Source organism: Aethalodelphis obliquidens, unplaced genomic scaffold (assembly GCF_003676395.1).
Source record: "Aethalodelphis obliquidens isolate GAN/ISIS:26980383/991018 unplaced genomic scaffold, ASM367639v1 scaffold5, whole genome shotgun sequence".
Taxonomy (NCBI): Eukaryota; Metazoa; Chordata; class Mammalia; order Artiodactyla; family Delphinidae; genus Aethalodelphis; species Aethalodelphis obliquidens.
In genome coordinates, this window is record NW_020837949.1 from 29609947 (window position 1) to 29630903 (window position 20957).

Sequence of the window (20957 nt, forward strand, 5' to 3'; positions counted from 1 at the left end):
GGGCTCCATCGAGGCCAGCTATAACATGCGTACAAGGGAACCGTAGTTCAGTTTAGTGAGTTAGGTCCCCTCTGAATTCTGTTGTTATTGTTGTTGATGTTATTATTAATGTCCAATTTAAGTTTCAATCGGTTCTAAATTGTATGAATGCACAATTCATTTTTTCCTAAGGCTCTTCATTTGTTACAACCATCATTACCCTGCGCTTTATAATATTTCCTATAAAAATGAGATGATTTCCTTACTGTGTATCCAGTTACTTTTAAAGTTTAAGAAACACAGGTTTTCTAAAACATAATGTAAACTAGAAGGAATGGGAGGGTAGCTAGTCAAAAGTTTATTTTTTCTATTCTATATATGAATTTTAATATTCACGAGATAAATTATTCATGTTTTCTCCCTACAGATTAGATGTGAATAGTTCTCTACTATGCAAATATATCACATTTCTTTCTTTTTTTTTTAAATCCCCTAGTCCTGTGAGTCTTAAATAGAAGACAATGTGTCCTCTGACATCTACTAATGGACAGTGATTACAGACTAGTGCAGGTGGGAAATGCTATTTCAGTGTAATAGCTCACACCTGGAAAGGTCTATTTTTTCTCTAAGATCTTTTTACACAGCAGTGAAAATAAACTAATTAGGTCAAAGCGTCACATTGGGACCCATGAGCTTTGACGGTCTCTCTAGTTTGTGTCCCCACAAGAGGCCACTGTCCAAAGGCAAACAAGCAATAAACTCCAGCCAGAATAGGAGCTCTTGGTTTAACCATTTCTTCTTTTAGTGTAGCTTCTCCTTCAATTCATTGCACGTGAATTCCTGCCTTGTTCACAGAGGAGAAAATTGGTATAGAGGGATAAATAAGATGCAAGAAAGGAAAGAGAAACAAGCAAGAAATGGTATTTTCTAGACCAATAGCCTCTGCTCAGACACAAGTACCATAAGGCCCTGCTTATGAGAGACAGTGCTCACAACCAGGGGTCAGGAGCATGATTCTTCAGCTGCCCCAGGCTTCTCTGGAAACTCTACACTGGCAGTACTGAAAGAGATAGAAAGTCCAGGCATGGACACACCTGCTTTTATTCCTTTGATAATTTCACCCACTGCACGAAAGGGAAAAAAAAAGACAAAAAGTAAAACTAACAAGAACTTGCCATGTTTTCTCTGGTAGATCCCTCCTGTGGTTTAGTCAAACTCTCCCAGGAAGCTTGGCTTCACCACCACCTTAAGGATACAGGTAGGGGATCTGAGGGAGTCAGACCCCCAACAGTATTGGACCCATTTTTATTTGTTTCACCAGTGCTTCTTCTAAACGCAATGAAGCAAGTTTAGCTTTGACTCACTGGGATCCCTTAACAAAATATTTTCTAGCCATTGCTTCCCTTACCTATCTTTTGGGCACTTAAATTTCCTATTTGTTTAACTAATGGTTGTTGGTCATCTATATATAACACACCTGCATTATGAAAATTTATGGCGATGCAAAGATTTAAAGCATTCTAGGCCCTCAACAGTAAGCAAATAGTATGTCACACACCAAATCTGCATTTAACCCAAGCTTAAAAATGCATTTCTTTTAAAAATATTAAGTAAAAAAACATAATTTTTAAAGTAGAAAAATAATTATAACCTCATCACTTATCCTAACACTTCCTGCTTCTTTTCAAATTTCGTCTACTTGCATAAACCATCTTCTATAGTATTTTAATCCCGTTGTTATACTATAAGTATTAGTGCATGTTTGCTCATGTTCTCAATGCTGAACTAATTTTGATGATCATAAAACGTCATATTTCTTCTGCTGTTGAGTATTAGGTTAAAAGTTTTTTTTACTAATCATCATTTTATTCAATACTCATTTACTGAGCATTTACTACATGCCAGGCAATAGTGCTGGTTATCAGGGATACAGTGTGATTTCTAAGCTCGAGAGGTAACAGGCTAAGTGGTAGACAGACTTATTTATAAACGAAGGATTAAATGCTGTGAGATATGTGCTCAGAGATCTGCTAGTAGATTGAACCATATTACAGTGAGTTTCCTGAGGGCCCAAAATAACCAAATAATACTCGGTTGTCCTAGTTCAACTGAATACAATATGTATAGAACCCCTGATGATAGGAGACAGACAGGGCTTCAGAGTAGAGGTAATAATTTGAACAGAGTTCTGAAGAAAGATTTGGATTTTACATAGCACACAGATAGGGAGAGCAGTGCTGCTGCATCTTTTATCTTTTCTGATTCAGCTAGAGGACATGACACTCTCTCATTGTTAACAATGGCTTATCACTGCAGCCACACTCAACAAGGGGTCCCACCTCTGGTTGGGGGATGTGAATATCTGAGAAGCGGGAGAGGGGCATGTACAGATTCCAGATGATACTGATTATTATTCCCTTCTCACCCTTCCCAAATCCCCTTCCTGCATCCTCCAAAAAGTCACAGCTGGAGATGCGAGACCCATCCACCCTATGTGATTGAAGCTTGGAGGCGCAGTTGAGGAGTAGTAGGAGACGGAAGTGGAAACAGGCAGGATCCAGACTGTGAAAGGCCATGGAAATCAGATTAGGGGATCTGGCCTTGCAACTGATGGGGAACCATGAAGGGTTCTGAAGTAGCGCCATGAAATGACTAAATTGGGACTTAGAATAATACGTCTGGGAATGATGTAGTGGACAGACTGACAAGGAAGGGACTGCAGATGAGACGAATGATTCTCCAGCAGAGACACAATGATGTTCAAGCTCATGCAACTGCAGAGGGGTTCTCCTTTTCAAAAATTATTGCTATAAAATTAATTATCAGGAATGGTGCTACTCAGTAAAATGTTACAACTATTTTCATTTCTCTTAAAAGCTATTTTCAAGTTGCTTTCTAAAAATGGTGACTGTATACACATACACATATATGTGTATGATGTGTACTCATGCATATATAAAAAGTATGAATGGTATTATTCTATTTTAAACACATCTCTACAAAACTGAGCATTATCCTTGCCACGCTAGACAAGTACATGTACATTGATATGACGTTTTCTTAAGTTATTAAGAAAAATGTAGTGTCTATGTCAAGAAGTGCAATAGTTCCAATGTACGTACATAACTGTAAACACACCTAAGGAAACACAGTATGCAATCCTGAGCAATCTTTATAGAGGCATTAATATGCCAAGATAAGTCTTGAGGGGACCTATCAGGATGGATGGAGTAATAAAAATCTTGTCATCTGAGAACTGCTTCAAAGAATTGGTGATATTTACACTGGGGAACAAAATACTAAAGGAATAAGTAATGACTGTCTTTAAATATCTGAACTTCTGTAATAGTGAAAATATTAATGTTTTGATTGATTCAGAAGATGTTTTCTAGGATTCCTCCAGGATGGATGAGCATACATTTAGTGGAGTTAAATGTAGATTCATCCTGAGGCCATGTGCTTTAGGAATTAGAACTGATCAACAGGGGTTTATGTTTTGCATGAAGTGATAACCCTCCTACCACTGCGTACTAATCTAAGTTCTCAGGAACAGTTCCAAATGGAAGGCTGTGTGTGTATGTGTGTGTGTGTGTGTGAGAGAGAGAGAGAGAGAGAGAGAGAGAGAGAGAGAGAGGTGGTTATACTGAGAGAAACTTAGGGTTATGGAAACCAAACAATGATGATGAGGCTGAGTAACCCAGAAGCTTTCCTTCCCTCAAAGACTCTGGACAATTCTCCTTTCTCATCTGAGACAGGACTGGAAGATGATCCCTAAATTTTCCCTAAGTGCTGAAAAGGCAGAAGCCTCCAGATCTTACACCCATTCCTCACCCACTGACTCTGCTTTCAACAAGCTCACCAAAACCAACCCCTTGATTCCACAGGGAGTACCTTTCTGCCCTTAGCTAACTGAATTCTCTGTTGTCATTGACACTGACCTCTCCCTCCTTGAAACTAGTTTTCCTGGCCCTTCAAAGAAAAGGTGTTTCTGCCTTTTTTCCACTGAACTATAAACCCAGTGAAAGCATGGGCCATGTTTGTTTTGCTTATTTCTGTGTACCTAGATCTCAGCATAGCACCTAACAAAAAGTAGGTCTTCCTTGTCATTCTTCTTTTCCAGCTCATTTTTCTCTACGTGACCCTTAAATACAGGTATTTCTCAGGCATTTTTTAAAATCAGTTACTTGGGCTTCCCTGGTGGCGCAGTGGTTGAGAGTCTGCCTGCCGAAGCAGGGGACACGGGCTCATGCCCCAGTCCGGGAAGATCCTACGCGCCGCGGAGTGGCTGGGCCCGTGAGCCATGGCCGCTGAGCCTGTGCGTCCGGAGCCTGTGCTCCGCAACAGGAGAGGCCACAACAGTGAGAGGCCCGCGTACCGCAAAAAAAAAAAAAAAAAAGTCAATTACTGATTTCTTCGTACTTGTTCTTTGACTTTGATGAATCATCTTCAGGATAACCACAAGTTCTAAACTCACATAGCTAACATCTATGCTGATATTCTTAAGCAGTAGATGTTAAACTTTTTGGCCTAAGTAACCCTTTGGACACTTAGAAAGTAATGAGGACCCTAAAGAGCTTTTGTTTATGTGTGTTGTATTTATTGATATTGACCATGTTAGATTAAGATAAAAATTTATTGATTCACTAAAAATAATAGCAAAAATTCCATTGTGTATTTTAAAAGCATGTTTTTATGATAAATATCTTTGAAAGTAAAAATTTAGTGGAAGAGTGGCATTGTTGTACATTTTGCAAATGTGTGGCTTAATACAGGCAGCTGGATGCAAACATTCAGTCTTTTATGATACTCTGTCTTGGTTGAAGTATGTGAAGAAAATCTGGCTTCACAAAAATATCTATTTGAGAAAGGGAGTAGTAGTTCAACACCCTTATCAGGTAATTATGGATATTCTTCAGTACTACACCAAAACTTGGGAAGTGACAGATGCTTAAAAGTTGATTTCAGGGCTTCCCTGGTGGCGCAGTGGTTGAGAGTCCGCCTGCCGATGCAGGGGACATGGGTTCGTGCCCCGGTCCGGGAAGATCCCACATGCCGCGGAGTGGCTGGGCCTGTGAGCCATGGACGCTGAGCCTACGCGTCCGGAGCCTGTGCTCCGCAGCGGGAGAGGCCACAGCAGTGAGAGGCCCGCATACCGGAAAAAAAAAAAAAAAAAAGTTGATTTCAATGTGGAATCTGAAAACAGATTATTATGTACTGAATTATGTCCCCCCCAATTTATGTTTGAAGCCCTAACCCCCAGCGTGCCTGTTTATGGAGATAGGGCTTTCAAAGAAGCAGCTAAGATTAAATGGGGTTATAAGTGTGAGGCCCTAATATAAAATGACTGGTACCCTTATAAGAAGAGGAGAGACATGAGGGATGGAGAAGTCCATGTGAGGACAGAGCAAGAGGACAGCCATCTGCCAGCCTAGGAAAGAGGCCTCAGGAGAAATCAAATCTGCTGGCACCTTGATCTTGAACATATAGCCCTCAGAACAGTGAGAAAACAAATTTCTGTTGTTATGCCACCCTGCTTGTGCTACTTTGTCATGGCAGCCCTAGCAAACTAATACACAGATCAGTGAAACTTCAGGACTCTGTAACACTAAAATCCATTGGTCCAGCTTTCACTTTGAATGGATCTGTTAGCTACGCATAATTTTGTAAAATCATAGACAGGTCATTTGGAAAATACTAATTCATTGAGGTACACAGATTTTCCAAATGTTGACATATTTCATTATACCAAATAAAAAAGTCATATTAAAAAGATATTCCAATCCCATCAAGAATGTCTTTATTAGATGTTAAGCTTACATTGACAGACACTAGTTTTGCAACTTTCTGATTTTTACCAGAATACATGAATTTTATTCTTGACAACAAATACTGTCAGTAGTTTTTCTTTAAGTGAAGGCCTCATTTTATTCAATTTTGATATGTCAGCCAGATGACCAAATCTGAACAATCAGTCTGTCTATCAGTTGTTCTTTCAGGTAAAAATGGTGCTCCAAGAAAAAACTGGCTACTTCAGCTCAAATTGAGACAATCACACAAGGGTTTCTTTGCCTTCCCCCCTTCCCCCTCAAGACAATCTATATGCAGTGCAAGTTCTCCTTGCACACCTCCCATTAGGTAGCAATATTATTAAAAAATGAGTACCGAGGGGTTGACATTTATTAAAATTAGTAATTTACTGGCTTTTAAAGGTTTTTTTTGCAAGTGAGGAATATAATGACTACAACAGACTATTACAAAACTATCAAGAGTTTTACCCACCACTGCTTTTGCACCATTAGTAAACCAACACAGTGAGAAAAAAGAAAATAACATCTTAATAATGTTATGAAATTAGATTTGATCTTGTGAATTCCCAGAAACATCCTGGGGAACCCTAGAGGTCAATGAATCTCACCTTGAGCTAGTCTCTTCCCTGGAAACCTAACATTCAAAAGATTCCACACTGAGCTAATTTTCCTCCCTCTAGGACTGAGCCTCTCCCTGCTTCCCCTCTCACTGGTAGGCACCGCCATGTACATGTTTCCTTAAGACTGCCATCTAGAATCATTTCAATTCCCTGTTCTTGGTTTTGTGATGGAGAATCAGAAGAATAGAGGTTAACAAATTTAGAGGCAAAATAGAGGACTTTTAAGAAATGTTACAGAGTCTTATGTGTGTTTGTTTGTTTGTTTGTTTTGCGGTACGCGGGCCTCTCACTGTTGTGGCCTCTCCCGTTGCAGAACACAGGCTCCGGACGCGCAGGCTCAGCGGCCATGGCTCACGGGTCCAGCCGCTCCACGGCATGTGGGATCTTCGCAGACCGGGGCACGAATGCACGTCCCCTGCATCGGCAGGCAGACTCTCAACCACCGTGCCACCAGGGAAGCCCTGTGTTCTTTTTGTAGTCCAGAATTAAAGGCAAGAAACCGAGTAAGTTATAAATTAATTTTGATTTTTTCTTTTGATTGAAAAATCCATCACCAATGCTCTTACTTAGTTCAGAAAACATCTCTCAATCAAATTATTTCAATATTATTTCAATGTTATGCACTGCACCAATTTATTCCTCCTTGTAGAGTCAGAGTTCATTGATTCACTTACAACTCTTTAATGGTTCTCCATTTCCCTCAATAAAAAGTCCCAAATGCTTTCTCATAGTTTAATACTTTCTAATTTGACCCTGCTTAACTGTTTCCTCTTTTGTCATTTACCACATCTACATCAAGCTTCATGATAAAGTCAAACACATCTTCAGTTTCTTCAATATGATATTCTTTCTTCCCAGATTCCTAGTCATCACATATGTTATCCTCTTTGAGTGGAACATTCTTTCTTTTCTCCTGATATTCACTTCCTATTCTTGCCCCTTTAATGCTATGGTTTCAACACTTCATCATTGTTCAATTCTGCTCCCACAGCATCTGTACCTCTTTTATCACAGCATTTACTACAGTATATTGGAACTGATTGCTTTACTGCATGCAGCCCCTGTTAGATATTAAGCAATATGAGAACAAGTACTCTTAGTAGTCATCACACAATCAACTAAGGCAGTTGCCTGTTGACTTGGTTTTATAGAATTTTAATTGTAGAGCAGACGTTTAAAAAATGGGTTGATATCCATAATATAAAACATCAAGTTCAACCTGATAAATGTGCTTTGTTTTAATGCCCTAGGTTCAAGTGTTTAAAATAGTCAAATTGAAAAATATAGCTCTGAGAATTTTATGATAATACACAAGGATACTATTGGTACAAAAATGTATAATCTTGAAAGATTTTCAGACATGTCAAAGACTTAAAGGAGGGAGAGACTGATATAGGCGTCTTTTTCAATGATTAGATAACTGTGTTACCTCTATTGAGAAAAGAGTCACAGCAGCAATGGAGTTAAAAAAAATAGTAGCGAACGAAACAAGAATCTCAATTTTTTAAATAAAATATATCAGCATTATCTTTTTACTAGAGTTAAAGAATTCCTTGATACAAAGGTTCTTATAAAAATAAAAATGGATAAACATTTTCTCACATATCTTTATATTCTTAGATTTTTATGTTTGTTTCACATGTAAAAAAAATACACATTTGTTGCCAGCTTTTAATAATCCATTCACAACTCATTGTACTTGATACCAGAGCCTTGGCATTGCTAGAGTAGTGGGTGAAATGTTCATATGCCCAGCTCAGTCCTTCCCATTTGTGGATGTTAACGGTCTGAAGAGATTTCTCATGTGGAGACCAAAAATGGTCAGTCCAAGGTTCCGGCTAAAATTCGTCAAGATCGTCTGGTCCACTGAATGATGTTTGAGTGTGTGGTGCAGACCACAGGGGCAGAGTGACAAGACTGCTTACAACAGGGTGTTCCTGAGCAGTGGCAGGGGATATGGGAAAAGGGTTGCGAGAAGGAACTATGTGCTATGCCCTAGGAATTTGGGATCTTTATGTAATTTAAATTTGTGTGAAATACTGGCAGATGTTGGTTTATGATCAAAACAGTAAAATGACACTAACTTAGGGAAAGTAAACATGAAACAAACAGTGACAAAGGCACTGGGAAACACTGGGGGGTTTGCTCTGAGACCACTCTCTACATCAAAGCAAACTTGAGAGAACATGACTAGCTTAAAATGCCAGTCTGGGATTTTTCTGTATTCACCACATACACTTGACAATGAAGACATTTCCCATGGAGATTTTTCCACTTATCAGAAGTAATATTATAAATGCAAGGGAGACCTGCATATAAAGAGTACGTTGCTCCTATGTTATTCTCCAAAGAGAGTAGTGTATTCTAAGGCTGCAGGAAATATGATTACAACATTTGAATTTAGTTTGGTTATTTAACTTTTAAGAGTGAAGCCCAAAATTAAATTGGTCATCAGCATCTTGAAAATACAAAAATGTAAATCACTTTTCAATGTTATAGAAGTCTCTTAGAACACGGAGAAATCCTAAGTTCTTTCTTCCATTTGATTTCTACTAAATGAATATCCTTGTCTTTATGACATAAAAGAGTGTTATGAAAATTAAATTTGGATAGGATTTTATATTTTGGGGAGGTTAACATATAGAAAATAATTCCAGTTTAAGGGAATATTATATGTATAAGAAATAGAATTTTTTATTTCTTCCCTTCATTTAGTGAAGCATTATAATTGCATACAAACCTAATTATGTGCTCTCTTCATTTTAGACCTGGGAGATATTTTCTCATTCATTTTTAAAAATACGATCAATTAGTGATACACCTAAGATAATTTACATATAAATAGAGAAGTTAGTACTATTTTCAGGTAATTCCCTTCCAAAATAAAATTGGCAAGTTATAAAAAATAAAAATGAGACAGGAATGGGGGAAGACTGTAAGGGAGAGAGAGAGGGACAAAAGAAAACCTGCTGAAATTTAGGAGGGAATTTTAAAAAAACACAAAAGAATGGTGTAGCAGATGAGGTGATTGAGAAGGTTGATTTGCTTCTCCCCACAAGCCAGGGGGAAGCATGATTCAGCACGGCAATAGGGCCAGGATTAATGTGCTTCCAGTACATCTCTGAAAAGAATGATGTGACTTCGGTGGATGGTGCAGTCTAGAATCAGAGGAAGGGGCTTTGCAGCACGCTCACAGCAAGATGCTGCTATGCTAAATAACAAAGGGAGAATCTGAGTAGAGTTGAGTTACAGAGAAAACCCTGTGACAGAGAATGGAAAATGTCTACAGTATAAAAGTAGCTAGAATGTACAGCAGTGGTAGGTGCAAATTAAATAGGTGATGCTGGCACTGGGGTCATCATGAAGGCAGAATTCATGTGTCTACTTCAGCTATTTCATCACTGTATGTCATGTCCCTTAGCATATTAATCCCCCCCAAAAAATAGCTGTTGACTGAATAAATGTTGAGAAACACTGTCTCATGCAAGCATTACATATCTGTGGCCTTGGCAATGGTGTGTGTGTGTGTGTGAGTGTGTGTTATATCCCGTGTGTTCATTCCAATATCCTTTGCAAAGTGGCAAAATGTTCTATATAATGAGAGTGGATAGGGCAAGATGCATTTCTAACAACCTAGGTGGAGGGGATGTGCCAAGATGTCACTATTTATTACTGCTTTTCTCACTCCATTTGATGCTCAGTTTGCACCTGTTATATAAATATAAACATAGCAGAGCATAAGGAAAGGAAAAAGAATATACAAATATGCAATACAAAGAAAACTAATTATATACACCTTTGAAAAAGAACAGGGAGAGAGTAACGATTCTGAAGTTTCACTAGAAAAATTGAATCAATCTGTTCCCCCTTTTAGTAAACGCTGCCTTGAAATGTTTTTTTTTTTTTTTCAAGACAAATCTATGATAGTAGCAGATATTAACTGTGGAAATAAACTAGCAAAATGCATGTCACACTAAAGCACAAATATACTTAGCTCTGTCTTAAAGCTGTGGAAAACAAAAAAAGTCCTTCCCTAATTTGCCTTTAGATTAAGGGGTAGATTAAACCTGACTTCACAGATATCGTCCCATAAGCCGGCAATTTATTTGTAACTTCATTTACTTTTAAACCTCTTATTATTTTCTTTAGTAGCTAGGTTCAGATTTCTAACACGGGTCTGATTTCTGGTCTCTACTTATGAAGTGGAGGATGAGGTCAAATCCAGCTGGAGGAATGCATTGTTTATTAAACAGGGGAACTATTTCCGAAGACATTGCAAAAACCTCCCGAGCAACTACATCTTTCTTCCTGTGGCATCTGTTGTTGGCTTCCAGAGCTAGGCTCATGACCATTAATAGAAGTGATTGTGACCAAAATATCCCACCGCTTTTATTCCTTGTGATTGTTTTGCATGGCAATGCCGATATCACCATCTTAATTAGTTGCCCTAAATTGTATGTGACAAACCACTAGATAACATATTTACTCCTTTCATACAGGTCTTACGCTGAGCCAGACTCTTTACATACTTTATCTCATGTAGGCATCATTCAGTTCTGTCAAGTATTTAACATCACCTGCAATTTGGAGATGACAACCTTAGAGACATTATTAACATGCACAGGGTCACAAATCCAATGGTGGCTGTGCTAGGACTTGAACTCCCAAGGTTCTGATCCCAAAGTTTCGTAGCTACTAAGCTCCACCAACTTGAGAGTCAAGTCCTGTTGAAATAACGTTAACTTTGTCATCAATATTAACATAAGCTGTAACAGTTTGTCAATGGCACAGCTATCGCCAGAACTTAAAGGAAATACAGAATAATTAATCATTTCCTCAGAAGCCTATAGGATAACCTACCATTTTAATATTTTTATCAAATGAGAAGAATTAAGAAAAGTGCCTTATTGTTAAACCTAGTATGAAACAAGCAAATCTATCTTAAAGGGCTGTGGGAATTAATATATCCAAAATTAGTATATCTTATTTTGCTCAAGTTGAGTTAAAACAATCTGACAGAAAATAAAGAGTAAAATACTAAAAGAAGCAGTTTGGTTTTGATAGCCAAATTTTAAAATGCCAGCAGTGTGTACCAGAACAGGAAGGGTTAGTAAACAAGGCAATAAAATGTAACATTTTGTTATAAAAGCCAGTAATGCAGCATGAGTGTAATGGGTTCTTCCAGAGAGAGAAATATTTCCTGTCTGTCATAGAGAGTAAAGGAAGACAAGTCAGCCCAGTTTCAACTGTGTCCCGTCTTCAATGGGGTAGATTCTTGTGCTCAGACCATACGGAGACTCTGTAAGCAGCTTTATGAGAGAAAAACCAACCAACCAACCAACCCAAGCATCAATTTAGGTGTGATCTGTAAGGCACATTTAAGAACACAGGATGCTCTTACTTTTGGGGTTAAGCTGAAGGTTTAGCCTGACAATTTACTTCTGATATATCCAAAGAACTGCCTCCGTCAGATTCTAGTGTCAAATCTAATGTAAAAGGAAAACCTTTCAAATAGCATTGAGCTGAATGATGAATAAATCATATTCACCAGCAACCCTTCCAACATATGACCCCAGGTTAGAAAGAAAGGCACGTGCTACTCTTAGAGGAGGCAACGTGACTAAAAGGGAGAATTTTGTGAAACAGGAGGGTAAGTAAATGAATGTCCTCTGGTCTAAGGGAGGTAGTTGCGGGCAGAGAAGAGGTCAAGTCAGAGGTTTGACACCAAGGTCTCCATTTAAGGTCAAAACAATAGAGCAGATAGTTTGGGAAAGTCCCATGGCAGGAGATTTGCATCTTTCTTCTCGGGGTGTAGCCCATAATGATCACAAGCTTCTGAGAGAAGGCCTGTGTTCAGCAGGACACTGCAGCTACACACATGGCAGCAGTTCAGAAGTGTCTGTGGGAAGTATCAATGCGGACTGAGGGCTGGGACAGACTGCCTTGTAGCATGCTCCCTTGCAAACATGGAGTACCCTGAGCAGACACAAAACGGCATGAGGTGAACTGACTCTGCTACTCTGACTCCTGGAGTATAAGAAATTCCCCAAATCGCACAGGGTCACAATGTGTACAGGGGGAAAACTACTGAGTTGAGGGCCAGAGGGCTGCCATGAAGCTAGATTCACAGCGAGTGGAGTAACCAAGTAGCTAAGGCTACAGACTAGGGAACCCAAAGCAGGGGACTGGATGGAGGAAGGGTCTGAGCCTCAGGTTTTACGGCATCTGTGAAAGAAGTAGAGTCCAGAGAACCAGGTGGGAAGAATCAGAACATCATGGTTATCTCCAGTGGATAGTCTCAGCAACAGAGGCTACTCACAGGGAACACATGAGAACCAAAGAGGGCTCGAAATGCCTCAGTAGTCGCCAAAGGCCAGAGACCCACAGAAACGGGTACTCCATGCCACAGACCCACCATACCACATGAAGGTAGGACCAGAACCAACCCAGAAGCTAGCCCAAGGAAAACGGATCCTTTTCCAATCTCATAAGGATAACTGCACTGAGGAAGGAGGGAGAAGAGGGAAAAACAGCACTGAGTGGGATTTGGGATTTGAATTGATCGCATATTTTCTTGAGATGCTTCAAAATGTTTTGAAGAACAACAAAAGGTTTTAAATAAGGAAAGCTTGAGAACCTTATATTTATTTTCTACCAGCCAGAATGGTAAGGCCCCTGAGGATATTTAGATCCTCACAGAACATAAAGAAGGTACAGATTTTGGCATATCTGCATCAGAGTGTGCAAAATTTCAACCATGGTACATATGTCAGGCCCAGATGAGAGGATCCACCCCTTCACTCTTTTTCTACATTTAGCATTTCATGAACTTAGTAATTTTCCTAAAGACTGTGCAAGGAGAATGTACTGAACAGCCTTCTGCCATGCTGCCGTCCTGCTGCATCTCCACAAGGAATTTCCCAGAAGCCATGCTTCTGACATGTGATGCCTCCACAGTGCACAACTCCTTAAAAAGCGACTGCAAGTCCGTGGTTCCCACCACTTTCCTTGTGAGGAGTAGTTGTGTTGGGCTGGCTGGTACTGAGATTGTGGATGGAGGGGTTCTACCTTGCTATCTAGGTTGTAAGTAGACTAGCCTAGCAATTCAGAGTGTGGTACCTCAATAAAGAGGGAGCAGCTTGAAATGATGACTGGTATTCATATGGTCCTAACTAAAAACGGGAATGCTCTATAAATTGAGATCAAGGAGTAGGTGAGATTGAATGGTTCATGCCAGATTCTCATCAGGGTGTTTCCAAATGGTAAGCTCTAAACCTGGCTGAAAATTAACAATCACTCATGGAGCTCTGGAAAAAGACTCCTAGTCTCGTCATGGTCAGACCCAACAATATGGTAAAATGTTTAAAACACTTTCACATTGCTTTTTTGTGATGAACACGTCCAGTTCTCCAATATTCAAAATAGAAACCTGAGTTTCAGCACGGATGTCATGTGTGCAGGTCACTTCATAGGAAAGGCTGAAGTGTCCTGGCCACAGACAAGGGCTCTACCCTGTACTTCTATCTCAGAGTAAATTGTCTAAGCTTTCTGAGCCAAAGTTTCATCATCTCTAGAATAGAGGTAATTATCTACATTTACAATTACTATGACAATATGATAACAGTGCTCAATTCACACATAAAGGACATTGACATTATTGTTGTTGATGACTGAGCATCACCCCTGTTACCCACACCTGTCACTAACTAAAGTGGCGATACTTGAACTGCAAGTACTATGATTAGGAAATCTAACAGTGTCAAGTATAATATCATAACTTAAAATATATTTTGGTCATATCTTATTGTTATGTATTTTTATTGATATATTTTATTTTTTATAGGATTGAATACTTGCCACAATATTAACAGCCATAATTATGATTGTTATTGTAAAAAGTATAGTATATTGTTACTGTTATAACAATATCACTCAGCACTCCAATTTGTTCTCATAAATTTCTGTCTCACATAGCTCATGATTTTATGTATGCCAAATTACATAAATGCTTGATTCCTATGTTAATAGTTTTCAGAGGATATATTTGCCAGCCATCATTCTGAAGATGTTGTTCTCTTCCTTTGGTCTTTATAGTTTTTATTTTTTTAGTTTGAATTTGGGGGTTTTTTTTCCTTCTTACCTATACAGTACTCAGATAATGAAGATGTATCCCACCTCCTTCGTCATCAAGAGACAAGATGACAAGATTATGGATTTTGTTTCACCTGTCTACTTGCAGGCTGATCAGATGCCTTTTTAGACACTTCTCTCTCCACTCCAGATGGATATAAACCTCTTCTACTGAAGCTGTCCTTGACTATTGAACGTGCAGTTGTAGGTACGATTGTCTCCCAACTACTTACCTGAAGCTCATCTCATTAAGTATCTGGGAAACTGCTCTTTTAAGAGGCACCATCACCAAACTCTTCCTTTCCCCTTCTCCCCCATCAAGACCTATTTTCATTAATTCTGCAAATAATTGTTGAGCGCCTTCAACCAAACAGGCAATCTTACCCTGAGTCTCTTCTATTGACCCACTAACTGCATGAGGTAGTGGGTTCCTGTATATAAATTCTTTGTGTCTCTGTTTTCTGTAATTTTAAATCTCTGAATATTTGTAAAAGTAAAATGGGTATGACGTCCACGTGTAAAAATATCTTTCTTGGAATGCAATATTAATCATTACTAATTATAGAGAACTTACTCTATGCTAGGCACTAACTAAAGACTTTGCATGGATTAATTGTATATAGTACTCATAGCAACACTAAGGTAGATCTCTTTTGTTATAAATTTTTAAAAAGAAACAGATACATAGCTAGATTAGAAAATTTCTTAAGGCCAAACTGCAACAACGTGGCAAAGCCAGCACTCAAATTCAGAGAACTGTACTTTTACCATTATGCAAAACTGATGACCTTCAGTTCTTGATTATCTGCCCAGAGATCAGTTAGTAGGGGTCAGGAAGGAAAAAAAAAAGTACCTTTCTACGATTTTTTTGTTGTTGTTCAGGCAGTGAGGGTCACTGGGAGTGAAGTTTATTTAGGCCAGCCATGTTTATTTTTCCTAATCCAGTTTTAAAAACCTGACGATAGTGGAATTAATTCTTAGATCGTGACTATAGGTTGTGGCCATCAGCTTTTGATAGTGTTTTTGATTTTAACTTTTTCTATGTCCTTACATACGTGTGTATATATACACACACACACATATGTATGTGTTTATATGCATGTGTGTACATATATGCGTGTGTGTAAAAATGTGTGTAAATATACACACACACACATATAGCTGACACTTGGAACAGTGAAGGGGTGAGGGGAGCCTTCCCTCACACAGAGAAAAATCCACGTACTGTGGTTCCTCTGTAACCGAGGTTCAGCTTCGAGATTCAAACAATGGCAGATGTGTAGTACTGTTGTATTTACTATTTTAAAAAATCCACATATAAATGGACCCATGCAGTTGAAACCCATGTTGTTCAAGGGTCAACTGTATGTACACAACCTCCCACCACTGCCACTTCCTGCCTTGTCAATTGAGGTGTTACCAGTAGCCAAGAACACATTTTGGATCAGCTCCAAGAGAGGCTTCGTATTGGATCCTACTGTTTAGTCAACTGCATTAAAAGGAGATTCCTTTGTATATACAAATGCCAGTAACACGTTGCCAGGACAAATGGGATTCATCTGTGTTCTAAATATACTTAAATTTAACAGAAATCACATAACTAAAGGGTTTTCTTTTCTTTGACCAATCATTTTAATTCTGCTTCCTAAAAATGCAGAAGCTATGGAAAAGGCATTAGCAGCCCCTTCGGCAAATGCATAGCAGATGGGAATTCGAAGCTTAAGAGATGCAGGAGGAAAAAGTTGCCCCTCCCTTGTAGTAGACCTTTTATTTCAGGATAGACAGTGATCCAGGTTTAAAAATGACTTGTGGGTGATATATATAGGAAGTAAAATATGTTCCGATTTGACAATAGGAACAGTACTTTTTTAGAGGAAAATATAATGCAGGGAGTCACTCATATTCAATTATATATTTTTAAAAAGGCAGAAGGATTCAGTAGTACAGTGATAAATTATTTCACCAACAGAGGACTTGGGGAAGGGCTATCTGACTAAATATTCAGCAGAGAGCAAGTGTCAATTTAGCTAAGCAAGTGATTTAACTCATGATTTTGTTTTTCACTGAACGACCTGCCTTCCTGAATAAAGTAATGCCTCGTTTTAGCAATGGTTAGGATATTAAAGCAATGGATCTGTTTGGTGGAAAAATTAAGTGAAAAAAATAGTCCAACTCCTTGTGGGTGGTATGGGTGGGAGGCCAGATGGCATTCTCAGAGTTGAGTTTCAGTTACTCAAAGTTGTTTCTTTAACCTGATCGCTGCTGCTCAATTAATTGAGAGAGGTAAGCTGGGGTCAAGCATCTAGCCAGTGATTCTCAAGCCTGGATGAATATAGGCATCACATGGTAAACTAATCAAAGATTACCCATGACAGAGCCCCATCTGAGACCAATTTCATTAGAATCTCTGTGTGTCAGGCATCTGGGGAATGGGTATTTCTGAAAGCCATCCACTTCCTGTACAGGGTGCTTCTAATAAGCTGCTTGGGTTGAGATCAGTTGGTGTCTTGGATCTATATTAAGTCCAGTTCAAGGCAGACCTTTGTTGCTGAAAGTAGTTGGTTCCTGAGGTGTATCTTTTTCTCACAAGATAAATTTTCCTTCACTTTTCTTGCTTATCAGGTTGGGAAAATAATAAAAGGTGCTTATGAATCTTAACTAAACACTACATTTTGTGAAATCATGGTAATTAATGTATGAGCCCCTTTCTTCATTATCACAGTGAGAATATAACCTTCTGAAAGGCATCCTTGTTTATAGCTAGATAAATGCTGCTGAGATCTTGGCATTAAGATGATAAAGTTAAGCTTCTACTCTCTCTTAATAGGATTTAGAGCAAAAACCAGAGATGAATATCACCACTGAGGAAGAAAGTAAAATTGACCTTTTGTATTAAACGAAGGACAATCTAAAAACAGTTGTTCTATCTTAAAACAAGTAAAATACTTCATAATCCAAATGAAATCTTTTCTTGGATCAGTTTTTACCAAGTGGCTATTTAGTGATTTCTTTTAAGTGAATATTTTATTATATTTCTGAAATTTATAAAAGGCCATTAAAAGAAGTCTTAGAATGCCCAGTGTTCAAGCTACACAGCAGGGCCTGGATACCTGGTTCAAAGAAATTAAGTTTATATTCACCATAAGCCAGATATTTTTCTTTCTTTGAACTTTGGATTCTGTGCTGTGCTGTTCCCACTGACACTGTAAATTAAAGGATAAAATGGTGACTTTCCACTCTGCTTCCCATAATGATGTATTCTTAGCTGAGCTTAGGTGAGAAATTTGAATGTTTCAGAAAATCAGATTGCTTTTTTTCCTGCCTGAGGGACTAAAGTGGCACAACACAGGATTGTATATCATTCCAAAAAATTTATACTTGCTTACAGTATTCGATTTTGTTTTAGCCTTTTATTTCTTCTCAACAGATTTTTCACAGCCACAATACTGGAGGCTGTTTCTGAAAACTGCTAATTTTTAGAAATAGACCAGTCAACCAAATTAGCAGGATGACTGAGGGAGAACTTTATTAGGGAGTGAACAGCCGTAAGGTCTCAATAAATCTCTTCAGTCATCTGAAAAAATGAAAAGCTTGGAGGGGTGAGGGGGATGGGACATGATTAGCTCAGATTTATTCTAACAACCAAGGAAACCAAATGTATGATTTTGTATAAGTCCCTTTGAAATTTCATTTCCACAGACTAAAATGTTTCTTGCCTGGGGGGGGGGGGGGCACAGTCATTTCCTGTGATTAACATGGATTTAAGGACTAGATGTCCTACTAGCAGAGTTTTTTTGATTTTTATTTTATTATTATTATTTTTTTGCGGTACGCTGGCCTCTCACTGCTGTGGACTCTCCCGTTGTGGAGCACAGGCTCCGGACGCGCAGGCTCAGCGGCCATGGCTCACGGGCCCAGCCGCTCCGCGGCACGTAGGATCTTCCCGGCCCGGGGCACGAACCCGCGTCCCCTGCATCGGCAGGCGGACTCTCAACCACTGCGCCACCAGGGAAGCCCCAACTAGCAGGGTATTTACTTTAAAATACTTATCAGGCTTGCCCAACCTTTTCCTCATCAGAAAACTTCCTTAATATCTGCATTATATATAGCTCATTATATTATTATTTTTTAAAATATTTTCCCTGATAGTCTAAGTCCCTTTAGTGCCAGGTTTATGTTTTTCCTTTGTGCCTGGCATAAGGTAGTTACTTGGAAAACATTCATTCAATTGAAATAACGGCTGCATTATTCTTTGAAAGTATCATTTCACTTATTTTTTTAAAAATGTGGGTGACTTCTCTGATTATGAGATTTTCAAGAGCATAGACTGGGTCTGGTGTTAGACACTCAGTAAACGTTTGCTGAATTGGACTGATTGTTTCTCATGAAATTGATCATTATTTCAATACATACTTAGAGTTGTTAAACCAGATTTTATGGCAAACAGTTATAAGATACTGTGAAAGCCAACTGCAGGAGACTAATATTATCTAGAGTGTCAAAGGAGACTTCTTTGAAGAAGTGATATCTGAGCCAAGACCATAAAAACAAGTAAGTAAGGGTGGTGGTGGGATGGAGGGAGAAAGGCAGGGCAGGGAGTGGGGGGTACCTTTGAAATAGAGGCAAGAGTATGTGAAAGGCCCTGAGATAGGGGGTTGACACACTAAATAAAAGCCAATGTTGCTGGAGCACAAAGTGGGGTAGAATAGTTTTAAGCCAAGAAAGATTAATAATTCAAACTATTTCTGGCTGTTATAGAAAAAAGAGAGAGATCTAAGAAAAGATATGAGCAGGCCAGACAGGATACTATTGAAGCAGTTCAGGCAAGAGAAGATGTACTTGGGTGTGATAATGATGGTGATGTTGAGAAGAGTGACTCAAACATATTTGGAGCCTAAATCAACAAGGCTTGCTAATGAATTGAATAAGAGGTGAAAGAAAAAAAGATGTTCAGAATGACTCTCAAGTTTCTGGTTCTGTAAACAGGAAGATGGCTGTCCGTTCCATTAAGGGATGGAACATAGGAGGAAGGCTGTATAACTTGTATAACTGAGTATGTATAACTTGGAACATGTTGAATTTGATGTGCTTTTTTGAACATCTAACTGGTAATATCTAGAAGACAGCTGATATACTCCTCTGGAGGTCAGGAGAGAAATGCGATGGAAATATAATCAGAGTCACTGGTATGAATGACTGGTTTTGAGCTGAAGTCATTCACTGGGTTAACTAGCCTAGGATGAAATATAGAATGGAGGGGGAAGGGCAGGCCTCAGACTGAGCCGATAATATCCCAGGATTTAACAGAAAGTAGAGGAAAGTGGGCAAGCAAAGGTCATTGAGAAGGTGGGAACAGAGAGGTAGGAGGAAAACAACACAAAAAATTATGTTGGTACAGGAAAAAAAAAACAAGAAGGAAGGTGTGATCCCATAAGCCGAACACCCAAAAATTTTGACTGGATTTAAAAACATGCCGGGATAAAAAGTGGACAGTGTAAATGCAGGTGGGGTGTCATAGCAAGGTTTGAGAAAGTTGCTATCAAGAGCGTTTTGTTTCATTTTGTTTTTTCTTGTTTTGGCTAGGTTATGTACAGGGAATGAACGGAGTAATAGGGACGTTGGAGTTTTGTAGAGCATAGAGCAGGCTTGAAATAATCTTTTCAGAAGGTGGGAATGACAGAATGTAGTAGGATTACATGGCAATGATAGTCCCGTTGAGGTTAATCAACACACACTAATTATAGTGGCACTAATTTGACGTGCACTGTTACTGTATCTGGCTGAGCCCAGCTATACAGATACAGGCCAGATAAAACAAATAGTTGCCTTCATCAGGGTTTGAGGATTTTCATGATCAAAAGGCGAAAGCCAGTGGAGCAACGGAACCTGGGGTATTGACATGAACATAGTGACATGATGATCCATGCAATTCAACCTAGTTAAGAAGAAAAATGAAACTAGTGGGAAAGAGTGGGAGCAGCTAATGAAGAAAGAGAGGCCTCTGATAATGACAAGGTGTCAGAGGCCTCTCCTTCAGATGGGGTGAAAGAATGATCATACGGGGGTACTTCAACAATCAAGCTGATGAATGAAGAGAGGACAATTACAGTAACATCAAGGAAACTGAGGTGACGATGAAGTGGAAAATCGTCCTATGGGGTATACTTCAATATTAAAGGTGTACTCACAAAGTAAGAAGCTTAAATTAGTGGAGGTGATATGGTTTTGAGGGGTAAATATACAGCACGGTTGTGAGACTGACTGCCTGAATCATAGCAGAAACGTTTGTGGGAGATGAGGAGGTCAAAATGAGACACTAGACTCTAGCAACTAGGGTATCACACCAACATGCACCAACCCATCACTGCAAGCATTGGGTTGCAAAACACCTGAAAGGATGCTCAGCATCACTAATCATTAG

The 20957-nt window shown here is 39.0% G+C and overlaps 1 protein-coding gene across 1 annotated transcript in view; it reads right to left on the bottom strand.

Annotated features, from left to right (window-relative positions):
• KCND2 (potassium voltage-gated channel subfamily D member 2) overlaps positions 1–20957 on the bottom strand; it is a 470191-nt gene that overhangs the window by 292333 nt on the left and 156901 nt on the right. The gene's annotated exons all lie outside the window — the stretch shown is intronic.